The sequence below is a fragment of the Chiloscyllium plagiosum genome, chromosome 26 (genome assembly GCF_004010195.1).
Source record: "Chiloscyllium plagiosum isolate BGI_BamShark_2017 chromosome 26, ASM401019v2, whole genome shotgun sequence".
Lineage (NCBI taxonomy): Eukaryota > Metazoa > Chordata > Chondrichthyes > Orectolobiformes > Hemiscylliidae > Chiloscyllium > Chiloscyllium plagiosum.
This window is the reverse complement of record NC_057735.1, coordinates 30,243,731-30,258,742: the sequence shown is the minus strand read 5'-3', so window position 1 is coordinate 30,258,742 and position 15,012 is coordinate 30,243,731. Positions and strand designations below refer to the sequence as shown.

Below are 15,012 nucleotides of genomic sequence, written 5' to 3'. Positions count from 1 at the left end.
AATCTCATCATACTGCTTGACCAAAGTGGGAAGGTTTGCCGAGATGATCTTAGGGTCGAGATGACCATTTCACCCAATTTTGTGAAACATCTCTCCAGTGCCCACATTATTCAATTGCACCTAAGATTCAGCTTCGTATCATGGGGTTCTGGGTAGCTGAACAGCTTGTGGGTGTGAACAATATTGCCAGACATCTCCAGATCTCCAGAAGATTAAATGGTTGTCTCTGCAGTAGAAAGCACCTGAAGAAAGCAAGTCTGACTCATTGTAAGTTGTTGCTTTCAATTACTAAGTCAGAGTTTAATTTTTGAACCAGTTGCTCTTCACCTCTGACAAAGAAGTGAAAATTATCTGGCAAAGAGAAACTGATGAACAGCAGCACTGCCAAGCAAAAGTGTTATCTCATTGAACTCTGTGGCCTTGAACCATTTATCTATTTTCCTAGATTTCCTCTCCAATATGTTTATTTTTTTCTGTATGTGTGTTTAAAAGAGTTTTACAAAGGAGGTAGAGTTATAAATAGTAGAATAATACGTTAACAGTTTATGATTTTTTTTATCTGGAACTAGAATCTATTTATTTGTAGTAAATCATAACTTTACTAAGTACACAAACCCAGTCTGCGTTTTTTGGTAGCTTGGGTCTAAGCAGTTGAAATGGGGAATATTTGTATTTGACAGAATCTTTGACTTTTGTGATAGCTCTGGGAACAGCAGGGCTTGGTTTCTAGTTTGTTGGAGCTGAAAAGATGTTGCTGGAAAAGTGCAGGAGGTCAGGCAGCATCCAAGGAGCAGGAGAATCGACGTTTCGGACATGAGCCCTTCTTCAGGAAGGGCTGCGCTTTTCCAGCAACACATTTTCAGCTTCTCCTGCTCCTTGGATGCTGCCTGACCTTCTGCACTTTTCCAGAAACAGATTTTCAGCTCTGATCTCCAGCATCTGCAGTCCTCACTTTCTCCTTTCTAGTTTGTTACCCCAGTGAGGCATGGCATTACAAATGGCATGTAGTTTGGTGTCTGATTGGACTTATCATGTACTGTAGTCGCTTCATTTCTAACTCTGCCACTTTATCTATCTCAGAAATCTGACAAAAATGTCCACCAAATTGGACAGGACTAAATCACACAATCAGGCTGTTTACCAGATCAAACAGCCATCATCAGTAAGTTGCATAATTATCTACTTCAACATTGAGAAACCCTACAGCTCATCATAGAGGGAAGTTCAGCATCACTTAGGTGCAGCACTCGTCCTGAAAGACAAGGCAATCAATCAATGCGATGGCAAGCAAATCACTGATACTATCATTAATTACAATCAGAGATCAAAGCACTCTCAATCACATGAGGTATCTTATTCTCTAATCTGAAAATGTGTTGCTGGAAAAGCGCAGCAGGTCAGGCAGCATCCAAGGAACAGGAGAATCGACGTTTCGGGCATAAGCCCTTCCTGCTGCAGTCATCAATGACATAAAGCGGGATTCAACAGCTTACAAGATTTCTGAAGATAGATAGTTTAGGCATTTTGAGTGGATCACAAAGGTTTGACATGGTGGTTGTTTGACATTGGAAACACTGATTTTATGCTCCATTTTGTAATCAATCCCTGTTGCTTGGCCATCTTATCTTAATGTCTGGTAAGCTTGAATGAATAACCAACTTGGCCTGTTCAACAATCCACGTAGCCAAATGCCCAATTAAAGAGATTATTGAACACTCAAATAACAAAGAACAATTTCGTTGTTGAGTGTTAGCAATGCAAGTTCAACCCAGCAGACAATCTGGTATAAGATTCCTTGCTGACATCAGTTCTACCAGACATTAAGATTAGATGGCCAAGCAACAGGGATTGATTACAAAATGGAGCATAAAATCAGTGTTTCCAATGTCAAACAACCACCATGTCAAGCCTTTGTGATCCACTCAAAATGCCTAAACTATCTATCTTCAGAAATCTTGTAAGCTGTTGAGTCCCGCTTTATGTCATTGATGACTGCAGCAGACTCTCAGTTATATACATCAACAATGAGACTTGATCATCATTTTGGAACGGTGATATCCTTGTGATATGCAGCTATTTTCTGTGATTAATGCAAAAGGATCAATGGACATTATGAAGCATGGTCTGCAAATCATCACATAAAACATCTGAGTCTGAAAAGCACTAAAAATATCATTTGGATCACATTAGACCTCATTCTGATAGTGACATCTCAGATGAAGGTTGAGTTAAATAAGTCTACACTTGATGTCAAACAATATTTGACTTATCAAACAAAAATACCCATGATGATTAATAGATAATATTGTGAAGTAAACTACTTTAAATTGGTCAACACTTTTCACCTCATGACTGAGCATTGTTGGATTAATAGAAAAATTAGAATATGACGTAGCGTTGTTGGTGAAGTTGAATGTTCTTACTTTACTTAAGTTTATTCTTTACACCTTTGGAAACAAGATATTCAAATTGTGTCATTTACTTAGAAAAGGAGACATGAAATGCATTGAAAATTGTATGTAAACTTTGCCTACTTTAGCCTTAAAAACAGTATGCTGGTTTCACCCACATTAATTATTCCTGAGCTCAGATAGAACACTTTTGACATATATGTTCTTTAAACTCAAGAAAATTGCAATTGCAGACCAGAACCAAGAATATTACCATATTTTTCATATTTGATAATTGTCAGAATATTATGATTTTATAACTGTTCATGCCATAACGCAATGGCCCACTGGTAAATGGATTTTAGAATGATGGAAAATTTGGAGGTGTTGGTGGATTAATCAGAAGAAATTCAATAACACACACACACACACACACACAGAGTGCTGAAGAATCTCAGCAATTCTGGTCGAGTCAGAAACAGAACCAACACTTCAAAATCCCGTACGACTCTTCTGAACTAAAATGTTTCGGAAAATCATTTATTTTAATACTTTGACATTCTGACATCGAAGGATTTTACAGTTGTTAGTGAGTAACCAGTGACAGAAATCCTGTCTTGTTTATTTGCAACAACACAATCACAAACCCAGACTAACTGCATCAGTTTGGATCAGGAACAGTCAATCATAAGAACTGAATGTTCCCGTGAACTGCAAAAACAGAAACAACAGAAGGAGGTTATCCAACAAAACTGAACATCAGTGCTCAGTTTGAGCTGGCAGGAGGATCATTGGATAATCAAATCCATTTAGAAGAGAGCATTCATCTCTCCGGACAAGTAGGCACCATGAGTTGGAAATATTGAAATAAAAGGTGGTTACTGTGGAGATCAACATTGCAGTCTTATGAGACTTGATCATCATTTTGGAAAGATGATATCCTTGTGATATCTGGCTATTTTCTACAATTAATACAAAAGGATCAATGGACATGCTGAAGCATGGTCTGCAAATCATCACATAAAACATCTGAGTCTGAAAAGCACTAAAAATATCATTTGGATCACATTGGATCTCATTTTGATAGTGACATCTCAGATGAAGATTGAGTTAAATGAGTCTATACTTGATGTCATAAAATATTTGACACATCAAACAAAAATATCCATGATGATTAATAGATAATATTTTGAAGTAGGAGAAAGTGAGGACTGCAGATGCTGGAGATCAGAGCTGAAAATGTGTTGCTGGAAAAGCGCAGCTGGTCAGGCAGCATCCAAGGAGCGGGAGAATCGACGTTTCAGGCATGAGTCCTTCTTCAGGAATGAGGAAAGTGTGTCCAGCAGGCTAAGATAAAAGATAGGGAGGAGGGACTTGGGGGAGGGGTGATGGAAATGCAATAGGTGGAAGGAGGTCAAGGTGAGGGTGATAGGCTGGAGTGGGGGTCACTTTGTTATACTAGAATATTTTGTCTCATCTGATTCATTGCTGGATAGAAAAAGGGATTGTTAATTTAAGATCCCTACAGAAAAAGACAAGGAAAGATACTAAATGGCTCAGTTAAGGAAATTATATGCAGATTGTATCCATGTATACATAGCAATGTGTATAGTTGAGGTAACACAGCGAACAAAGACATTTCCTGGCAGATTTTTTAAGTGAAAAATATATGGGCTATGATTAAAATTCTGTGGTGCATCATAAAAAGTGTTCCAAATCTTCAAACCACAAATGAATAGATAATTCAAACAAACATGTGGATATTTCTGCTTCAATACTGTAAAAGTTATAGTGTCAATCACAAGCTCCCATACCTTGCTTAAATCACCAGCCCAAGCCAAAAAAGGAAGTTTATAAAATAATTTGCATTTACTTACCACCACTCATGACTTCAGAACATTTGAAAACAGTTAACAGCTAATTAAGCAGTTCAAAGTATAATGCTGAACCTTTGCTTTGTAGGTAAGCATTAGATCTGTGATTGTTTCTGCATCATGTATCTTCCTATGGAAGATAATCACTCATTGCAATTTTAGCTTGGCAAACCCTCAGTAGACATGGAGACAGGTTCTGCATCCTATTCAGGATGCTGAGCGGACTCTGAAAGTTGGAAGGCCAACCTAAGGCCTTTAGTTCTGAGAAATATCTGGTAGCAATGAGCAGTAAACAACTGAATAGGAAGATTTCATCCCACTCTTTCAATAAGCTAATTACAAACAAGAGAGAACAGCCCAGGTAATACTGCACGAGTTGTCATGGGGAAGTTAAAGGTATGGTGATGGGTGGTGAGGAGCCCATCATGAGGTTGGTCTTTGGCTGCCATTCATTCAAAGCAAGCAAGGAGGGTGAGTGGTTGGAGTGCAGCAGAGTTCCTATCATCAGGCAGCTTTTCTGCCACCCCATCACCTCTTTAGCTTCCAATTAACCAGGCTTTGATGAGCATAAATCACTACACACCTATCCACAAAACTGGGTGAACTCACATTGGCAGCACTTTGGCTATTTCAAGAATTTTTAGGTCTTTTTGCCTTCATCATTGATCTCTGCTGGTCTGAACATCCACCTGTAGCTTTTGCAGTAATGTTGGAAATATGTCACGCCTGACTGGGGTTACATTCTGGACATCAAACCTTGCTATACCTGAAGTCATCACAAAAGTTGATAATCTTATCATTTTACGTGTCAGGTGGACCCAAGCTAATAGAAAACATGGACTGGATTTCTGTACTTAACAAGAACTACGGTTCATTACTTATAAATAGATTCATACCACATTTAAGCAACTATGAATTGTTGCCATATAACTCAGCTAAATGAAACTCTCGCACCATTTGACCTCTTACCTCACAAGAGTGTGACTGTTCCTCAAATTATATGGTCAATGACTTACTGGTTAAAAGCAACAGCTTACAGCAACTGGTGAAGGAAAAGAAATAACTGGTTTTCTTTAGGTTTCAGCTATTTTCTACTGCAGAAAAACCTACCAGCTCCTCTTCTGGAGGGCTGAATGCTTCTGGCTGTATTGTTTACAGCTACAAGCTGTTCAGCCCCTCTACAGCTAATCAGATCATTATCAGGCTGATTGACTTTTTGTCATCTCTAACTGGTCACAACTCCACAAACCAATACAGTGACTTATTGCTGAATGATTTTCATGTTGTACACATCCCTCACTGCCCGATCACCTTACTACCTCATTTGCCTCCTTGAAGACACTTGTAAAAACCAACCTCCTTTTCCAAGCCTTTGGTCATCTAAACCATCAGTCCAGAATATCGACAGCTTGCATTCAGACCAATCTACTAATTAAGTTATGGTACTACTCTGATATGCTGAATACTGACTACAAAGTAATTTCCTGGGATGTTTAAACATCTGATAGCAATTATTAGATTAGATTACTTACAGTGTGGAAACAGGCCCTCCGGCCCAACAAGTCCACACTGACCCGCCGAAGCGCATTCCACCCATACCCTTACATTTACCCCTTCACCTTACACTAGGGGCAATTTAGCATGGCCAATTCACCTGACCTGCACATCTTTGGACTGTGGGAAGAAACCGGAGCACCCGGAGGAAACCCACGAGCTTCACATCCATTGACTCTGACTTCCAGGATCTACAGTACTTACTGTGTCCTAGTTTGGCAGATAGGTAGGTGAAGGGGAAGGATGACATGCAGCTCCTGGAACCCTTTTAAAAAGTTGACAATTCTAAGTTAGAGTGGAATGCTAGGGAGGCTTCTGATACATGTCATAACTCCTCGGCAAATATATAACTCATTCCAAAAGTCCAAATCTGACCTGATCCAGACTCCACTTACCTGACTTACCTAACATACTTGACAAGCGTACACACACACACACACACACACAAAAATCCACCCTACTTACGTTACTCACCTACTTGTCATCCTTCCCCCTTACCTCACAAGAGTGTAACTGTTCCTCAATTATATGGTCAATGATCACAAGAGTGTAACTGTTCCTCAAATTATATGGTCAATGACTTACTGGTTAAAAGCAACAGCATGTCAGAAAGCATCTGAGGAGCAGGAAAGTCGATGTTTTGGGCTGAAACATAGGCTTGTCTTACCTGCCACACTAATCCTTCACCTCATTATCTCCCACTCTACACCCTTACTCACCTACCCGCCACACTCTCCATCACCAATTCACCTGTTACCTTAACCCTGCACCCACCAACCAGCCATTCTAACCTTCACCCAACATCCACCTTCCAAACTCTCCATCGCCGATCAACCTGCAACCCTACACCTTCACCTAGCAACCTGCTACTGTACCCTGTCATGCTCCTATTGGCTACCCTACACTTTAATTCCCCAAACTGCTGCCCTGCCCTCTCATATACCTGTATATCTCCATATATTGATGATACTATGGATTTAAGTGGTGTATTTTGTCCTTTTCTTTTAATGAGAGGGTAAGAGCAGTCTGTTTCAAGCCAATAAGGTAAACAACTTGTGAGACCTTGGGGTTTTTTAGTTGGAACAATAGAAGTAGCATGAATGGGTGGGGTCAAGCTCCCACAGAACCAGGATTTTAGTTTTAGCTTACAGTAGCTGTTGAGGTTTGGAAGCTGCTATACATCTGTCCCTGCTACAGCAAAATGCTTGAGTTCTCTCCCTCTCTCAGAATGTTTTCTTGATGTCGTTTTCCCTTGGACTGGAGAAATATTGCATGTGAGACAATATATTTACTGAATTTGCCTCTGCCAAGGATATTTTATGGGATGTTACTATGTTGGAACAGCTAATCAGTGGTCATTAGCATACCATATATCTTAAGTATTTTGATAGTTACAATTAAGCTAATTTTTCATGCTTATTTTGTATGTATTTTAATTATAGTGTAAGAATAAAGTGTTTTGCTTCAAGCCTGGTAGTTTGACCAATCAGATTGCATCTGGAACATGTCATCTTACACTTGTTTTTAAAAATAAGAAAAGTATGGGGTCTGGGCTATCCTTTTAATATATTTTGAGGAGATTTGGTCAAGTCATCCTCACTTTCCTTTCGCAGTTTACCTTTTCTCTAGGCTTGTCAAAGTGTCTATGGGATTCAATCAAGATCTTGGTGCCATCTCCACAATTCCAGAAAGAAACACTGAGCTCTAGGGCTGGGTAAGTACAAAAGAGTGGGTCGGCATTCTGACTCCTCAGAAGATTTGGCCCTATTAACGTTGTATGTGGTTCAAGGTAGTTTTGATTTGTTTTAACAACAACAGCTCCTGTGAATTGCTTTGGAACATTCTGGTTTCACTAAAGATGCATTAGAAGTAGAAATTGTTGCTGTTGTGTACCACTTCACATCTCTCCACCTCTTTTATCTTTCTTAAGATGTATCTTAAACCTTCCTCTTTGAGGAATCTTTTGCTCATCAGTCTTAAGCAGCTCCTCATCTAGCTTGATCTCACTCTTTGTTTGACAATGCCTTTTCACACTTTAGGACATCTTTCTATATTAAAGTTGCAGTGTACTTTCAAGCTATTACACATTCACAGTCACTCAAGTAGTGAGCTTTCTGGTTTGTTACTTTGAACAATCAGAGGCTGTAGTGTGATGATGCAAATATTAATGAATTCTAAGTCTCAAGGTATCTCTCTTCTGAAATTACTGTAAAGTCATGATTTTCTGGACTATTTTGGAGTACTGTATAAAAGAAATAAAACATTTTTAATCCAATTTCAAAATAGGAAACTAGCATTTAAAAAACCTGCATACTTGAGCAGATGGTGAATCTAGCCACTGAATATAGCTGTAATTACATCTGCAGGGAGATTGCTATGTGATTTGGAATCAGAATTGCTAAAGGTCCATGATTTGAGTCAGTGATCAAATACCCAGCTTCTGATAATTGCTTTACTAAGCATTGTCAGATAAATATCGCTCTCCAATGCGAAATGGAATTTTTCACACATTGTGAAAACATATTTTCCATTCTATCTTGGTTTCCTCCCAGACAGAATCTAATAATTAATTTGGCAATGGATTCACTTTTGTTTTGTCATTAAAATGAGCGAAGGGTTTTAATAGTATGATTAGGTTAGTTGTTCACTCGTGAATTGGATCAAGATACTACTTTCTTTCCTAAAAGATGAATTTATGATGTATTCATGAGCAATATGTCTCCCATCAAGCTGAAAGCTGTTTCTGTGCATCGTCCAGTCATACTGAGTACCTCATGAATTAAGTATTCCCTCCCAGCAGGTACAACCCAACAATCGATGTGAATAACAGGAAAATATTCCAGTTGATAGAAATCTGAAACAAAAGCAGAAAATGTTAGAAAAACCACAGCATCTGAGGAGAGCAAAAGAGAGTTAGCATTTTGTTTCCAATGACTCTTCTTCGAATGTTCTGATGATTATTTCCATATATTTCCAGATATTAATAAGCTGCTTAACCATTTAGTAAAACTATGTACTGTCAAAGAAGAAGGGCTTATGCCCGAAACATCGATTCTCCTGTTCCTTGGATACTGCCTGACCTGCTGCACTTTTCCAGCAACACATTTTCAGCTATGTACTGTCAAAGATAGATTGCACACATCAGGGCTGATTGATATTACATTATAACCAAATTATAATAATCTTGATAGAAAAGACCAATACAAACGCAGATATCAAACCTAGCATACATAGAAATTGCTGTGGCTGTTGGAGGTCAGTCATCTCAGCCCCAGGACAGCACTGCATCACTGGTTTCTCAAATCAGTGTCCTAGACATAACGATCATCAACTATTGTCCCTCTATCATAAGATCAAAAGTGGGGATGTTCACTGATGCTTACCAAATGTTCAGTTCCACTCACAATACCTCAGATAACGAAGCAGCCCATTTACATGCAGTAAGTATTTGACAATATAAAATCCAATAAACAATACACAACATCCAAGTCTCACATGTGTCAGGTAATGACTGAATGAGAGATAGACTGGCATTCAATAGCAAGCATGAACATCCTGAAGGTCATTGACCAGAAAGTAGTTAGGCCAGCTATCTAAATGTTATGGTTAAAAGAGCAAGTCAGAGAATGGATATTTCATAACAAATGAGTCACCTCTTGGCTTTCCAATGTCTCTTCACCATTTACAACGTACAAATCAGGAGTGTGGTGAAATTTCTCCACTAGTTTGGATGACTGCTTCTCTACATGAATACCCTCCATACAGTCATAGAATCATAGAGATGTACAGCACGGAAACAGAGCCTTCGGTCCAAACCATCCATGCCGACCAGATATCCCAACCCAATCCAGTCCCACCTGCCAGCACCCGGCCCATACTCCTCCAAATCCTTCCTATTCATATACCCATCCAAATGCCTTTTAAATGGTGCAATTGTACCAGCCTCCACCACTTCCTCTGGCAGCTCATTCCATACCCGTACCACCCTCTGCGTGAAAAAGTTGCCTCTTAGGTCTCTTTTATATCTTTCCCTCTCATCCTAAACCTATGCCCTCCAGTTCTGGATTCCCCCACCCCAGGGAAAAGACTTTGTCCATTTACCCTATCCATGCCCCTCATAATTTTGTAAACCTCTAGAAGATCACCCCTCAGCCTCCAATGCTCCAGAGAAAACAGCCCCAGCCTCTTTAGCCTCTCCCTATAGTTCAAATCTTCCAACCCTGGCAACATCCTTGGAAATCTTTTCTGAATCCTTTCAAGTTTCACAACATCTTTCCGATAGGAAGGAGACCAGAATTGCACACAATATTCTAACAGTGGCCTAACCAATGTCCTGTACAGCCACAACATGACCTCCCAACTCCTGCACTCAATACTCTGACTAATAAAGGAAAGCATACCAAACGCCTTCTTCACTATCCTATCTACCTGCGACTCCACTTTCAAGGAACTATGAACCTGCACTCCAAGGTCTCTTTGTTCAGCTACACTCCCTAGGACCTTACCATTAGGTGTATAAGTCCTGGTAAGATTTGCTTTCCCAAAATGCAGCACCTCACATTTATCTGAATTAAATTCCATCTGCCATTTCTCAGTCCATTGGCCCATCCGGTCAAGATCCTGTTGTAATCTGAGGTAACCCTCTTCACTCTCCATTACACCTCCAATTTTGGTGTCATCTGCAAACTTACTAACTGTACCTCTTATGCTCATTTATGTAAATAACAAAAATAGTGGACCCAGCACCGATCCTTGTGGCACTCCACTGGTCACAGGCCTCCAGTCTGAAAAACAACCCTCCACCACCACCCTCTGTCTGCTACCTTTGAGCCAGTTATGTATCCAAATGGCTAGTTCTCCCTGTATTCCGTGAGTTCTAACCTTGCTAACCAGTCTCCCATGGGGAACCTTGTTGAACGCCTTACTGAAGTCCATATAGATCACATCTACCGTTCTACCCTCATTAATCCTCTTTGTTACTTCTTCAAAAAAACTCAGTCAAGTTTGTGAGACATGATTTCCCACGCACAACGCCATGTTGACTGTCCTTAATCAGTCCTTGCGTTTCCAAATACACGTACACCTTGTCCCTCAGGATTCCCTCCAATAAATTGCCCACCACTGACATCAGGCTCACTGGTCTATAGTTCCCTGGCTTATCCTTACCCCCCTTTCTTAAACAGTGGCACCACGTTAGCCAACCTCCAGTCTTCTGACACCTCACCTGTGACTATCGACCTTGGTTACAGTCTGTACCTGCTACAAGATGAATCACAACTCACTTAGCCTTCCTCAATATTATCTTCTAAAGGTAAGACTTCTACTGCCTTGAAGAACAAAAGCAGCAGGTCCTTGGTAACAATTTGCCTATGTTCCTGTCCAGGTCACATACCATTGTGACTTGGAAATACATCAGTATTCCTTTATTATTGCCCATTCAACATGTCCATGACAAAATTGGCATGAATAGTTGCACGGTGGCTCAGTAGTTAGCACTGCTGCCTCACAGCGCCACGGACCCGGATTTGATTCCAGCCTCAGGTGACTGTGTGGAGTTTGCACATTCTCCCTGTGTCTGCGTGGGTTTCTTCTGGGTGCCCCAGTTTCCTCCCACAATCCAAAGATGTGCAGGTTAGGTGAACTGGCATGCTAAATTGCCCATAGTGTTCAGGGTTATGTAGGTTAGTCAGGGATATGTAACATTAGTCAGGAGTAAATATAGGATAGGGGAATGGGTCTAGGTGGATTGGTCTTTGGAGGGTCGGTGTGGGCTTGTTGGGCTGAAGGGCCTGTTTCCACACTGTAGGGTTTCTAATTACTGGTCTAAAATCTTGGAATTTCCTATCTCACAGCACTGTGGGAGACTCGGCACCACTTGAGATGCAGTGGTTAGGAAGACAGCTCCATGCCAATTTTATCAAGGACACTTTTGATGGGCAATAATGCTGGCCTTATTGGTGACAGCAACTAAACAACAACTAAAATTCAGGGCCTGATAACTTGGATATGGATCAGAGCATACCATACTGATTCAGAATCCAATAACATGTGGAAGGACTAAGCACCATAACTGGAGTAGAAATGTAATTGTAAATGGAATCCCCTAAAACTGTGCAGTTTGATTTCTTGAACAGTCTGTGTGCAGTGACTTGGCATGTCTGGACTGCACCAGCTGGCTCATTAACATATGCAGCATTGACGGGACAGAACAAGAACAATCAGGGATGACAAAGACACTGTGGCAAAATAAAGTATTGATTTATTCTGATGTTTTCATTTCAATTTCTGTTGTTCCTTATTTTCTGGAGTCCTTCATTAAGTTATCAGATAGTAGATTCCTAATCTTGAATCAAGACATAGAAATGACAGATGGAAATCTTTGCAAAGAAAATGCATTAATTCTGGAGATCTTCACCTGATCTTGGCAACTCTCAAAGGCCAATTTATAAAACAAAGGATCATCTCTTGATTGAACCGTTACACCATCTGACTTTGAAACCAAAGTTATTGTAATGTGAATTCAATGCTTCAATGATTCTCTATTCACATTTGTGAAGCTGATAAGTAATGGTTTAACAAATGTCAGCCTTAAAAGCTGTAATTAATTCCATGCTGACATAGATATAATTGTAAAGGTATCACAATAGAACTTAATTTCTTTTAAAAGAAGGGATCTCCACAGCATAACATGACTATCCAATAAAACTGCTTTTTGGGTGTCTTGCTGAATGGATTCTGGTAATAATATCTCATCATGCCAACTGAAGAAGACTATAGGATCCAAGATGACATACAGTATTATAATATCTCTGACCATTTTGAACAATTAATATGGTAACAGTAGAAGGTACACCTCTTAAGTAATTTGAAGACATTTACTAACCACCTTGTACATTTCAACCAGATAAGTCTAGAAAAACAGGCATTAATGAAATCCTTCAAGTGGTATTTTATATTCCCCCCATTCTATGTATGGTAGTGGGGACGGAATTTATTTGGGCAGCATGGTGGCTGATGGAGATCCTGCCATCTTCCTGCCTCCAGCACAATTATGTTTGTGTTGAGAAGGCTCATGAACTAAACCGAGGCCTTTAATGGTCAATTTATGTACAATTAAAGGCCTCGTACTGGGTGGTAGTATTAAATTGTTGGGAGGACGACTGTGCAGGCTGCTTAAGGATTTCCCAGGGAGATCCCTTGTTTAAAGACACCCAGAGCCGAATGAATAGAACTGACAATGGGAAGAGAGGGCCATGCTGAGACCCACATGTTGCTCCTGATTCGCAAACCCTCTTCCCTCATCTCATGACCCTCATGCCACAAAACATTTAATACCATCATACACTTCTGGCCTGCGTCTTTGAAACTAAGTTCATAACAGTGTAGGTAAAGTGCTTCAAAGATATTTCATTCATATTCTGCGACGCAGGACCATTTGAAGCAGCTACCAATTCTCTGGTCATGCTATTGTTTCACAAAGCTGTTCACTCCCAAATAAGACAGTAGCTCTTGAAAAGCAGGACTTCTTCCTCCCAAGGGTCCTGATCCCCCAAAAAACAGTTCCTCTCAACTGGTTCATTGGCATGTAATACTAGTGGGTCTTCCTGGAGCATGCAGCCTGGGTCTCTCAGCAGCTCTCTTGCTAGTGGCCAAGATAACCATTATCTCTGCAAATTGCCCCGTTCAGTCTCTGATATAGCAGACAGGAGGTATATGCTCATTACAAGCCAGAGGTGCAACATCTATCATATTGGCTCTAAAGTAGAATCATTCAAATAGAAACATTGACTTTGCTTCGCTTTGCTTCCGATTTTTATCTGCTATGTTAGTAAAGCCTTTAGATACTTACAGGTCAAACAGGTGAGTTTACAGCAGGGAATCCTTCTTTAGATTTTTAAAGTTTAAAAGATATATGCATCAAATATAAAATCAGAAACATGAAAATAATCCTCACTGCATAATTTACCTCAGCTTTGTCCAGAAACCCGCCCATCAAAAGAAATGGACTATTGTGAGCTTCTGCATTTTGTTGCAAGAACATTCTGAATTTTCTTTAAAAATCAACTATGCTTCCATTGACAAGAATATTTGGCAAAAAGAAAACTCGTCCTACTCAAGTGCCTTGTAAAGGGAATCTAGGAGATGGATATGAATGATACCCAAAACTAGAGAGAGAAGCTGACACTCCTTCCAGCAGAGAAAGCTAAGAGGAAGTTTATGAGAGGCATTCAGAATTCTGAGAGATATTCACATTGAAGGTGGACAGAAATTGATTCCTTTAACAGAATAGTGGACACAGATTTAACATAATTGGCAAAAGAACTGCTTAGGAGATGAAAAATTCTTATTACGCATGGAATGCATAGCATGATAACACAGTGGCAGTAAATCCAATATAATGTTCAAAAGTAAATCTGATACATGCTTTCAAAGAAAATATTTGCAAGGCTGTAAGGAGAAAATAGGAGAGTAAACATAAATGAATATCTATGTCAAAGGACCAGCATCTGATTGATGGACCAAATATAATCTTTTTATCCTCATTATATTTCCAATACAGTACACATGGAAAACTAGAAACTGACTGAACACACCTTTTTGATATTACTTTGCTTGTATTTGATATGAAAATGGTAACTGCACTAGACTGAACTTCTGTAATTGTTAAATCATACACAAACTGCAAGCAATTTCACCTCCTTTTAGTCCACCTCCTTCTTTACCAGCTATTGCATTTTGCTCCTTGACAGTTTTATTTTAATTCCTCCTTCTTCAACAATATATCATCAAAGGTAACATTTTGCATCAAACTTGAAATTAGTAAAAGTTGTTTTTTATTAATTTAGTTTCTGAGCAAACTAAGATCTTTCTATTGTTCTGTTGCATAAGATATGCAGTGAGTATTTTATAAGGAAGACCTGATCGATTTATGAAGGTTTCCTTTGCAAATTTAAATTTACTTCATCTGAGAAATTTTCAGCTATTTGATTTTCCAGTTGCTGCTTCCCAATTAAATCAATGGGAATGTGGGACTGGAGTTGAAAAAAAGAGATCAGTTATTAACATAGACACACATCAGGTAGCAAAATGTATCTGCTTCAGTCACAACCATCAACTTGGGAGTAAGATGTCCCCAAAATTGGGCAGGTTTGCACAAGTCATATCCAACTTATTTGCATAATCACAAACCTTTA

General features: G+C 39.5%; 1 protein-coding gene across 7 annotated transcripts in view; it reads right to left on the bottom strand.

Moving 5' to 3' along the window:
- LOC122563223 (metabotropic glutamate receptor 4-like) overlaps positions 1 to 15,012 on the bottom strand; it is a 1,211,357-nt gene that overhangs the window by 32,638 nt on the left and 1,163,707 nt on the right. The gene's annotated exons all lie outside the window — the stretch shown is intronic.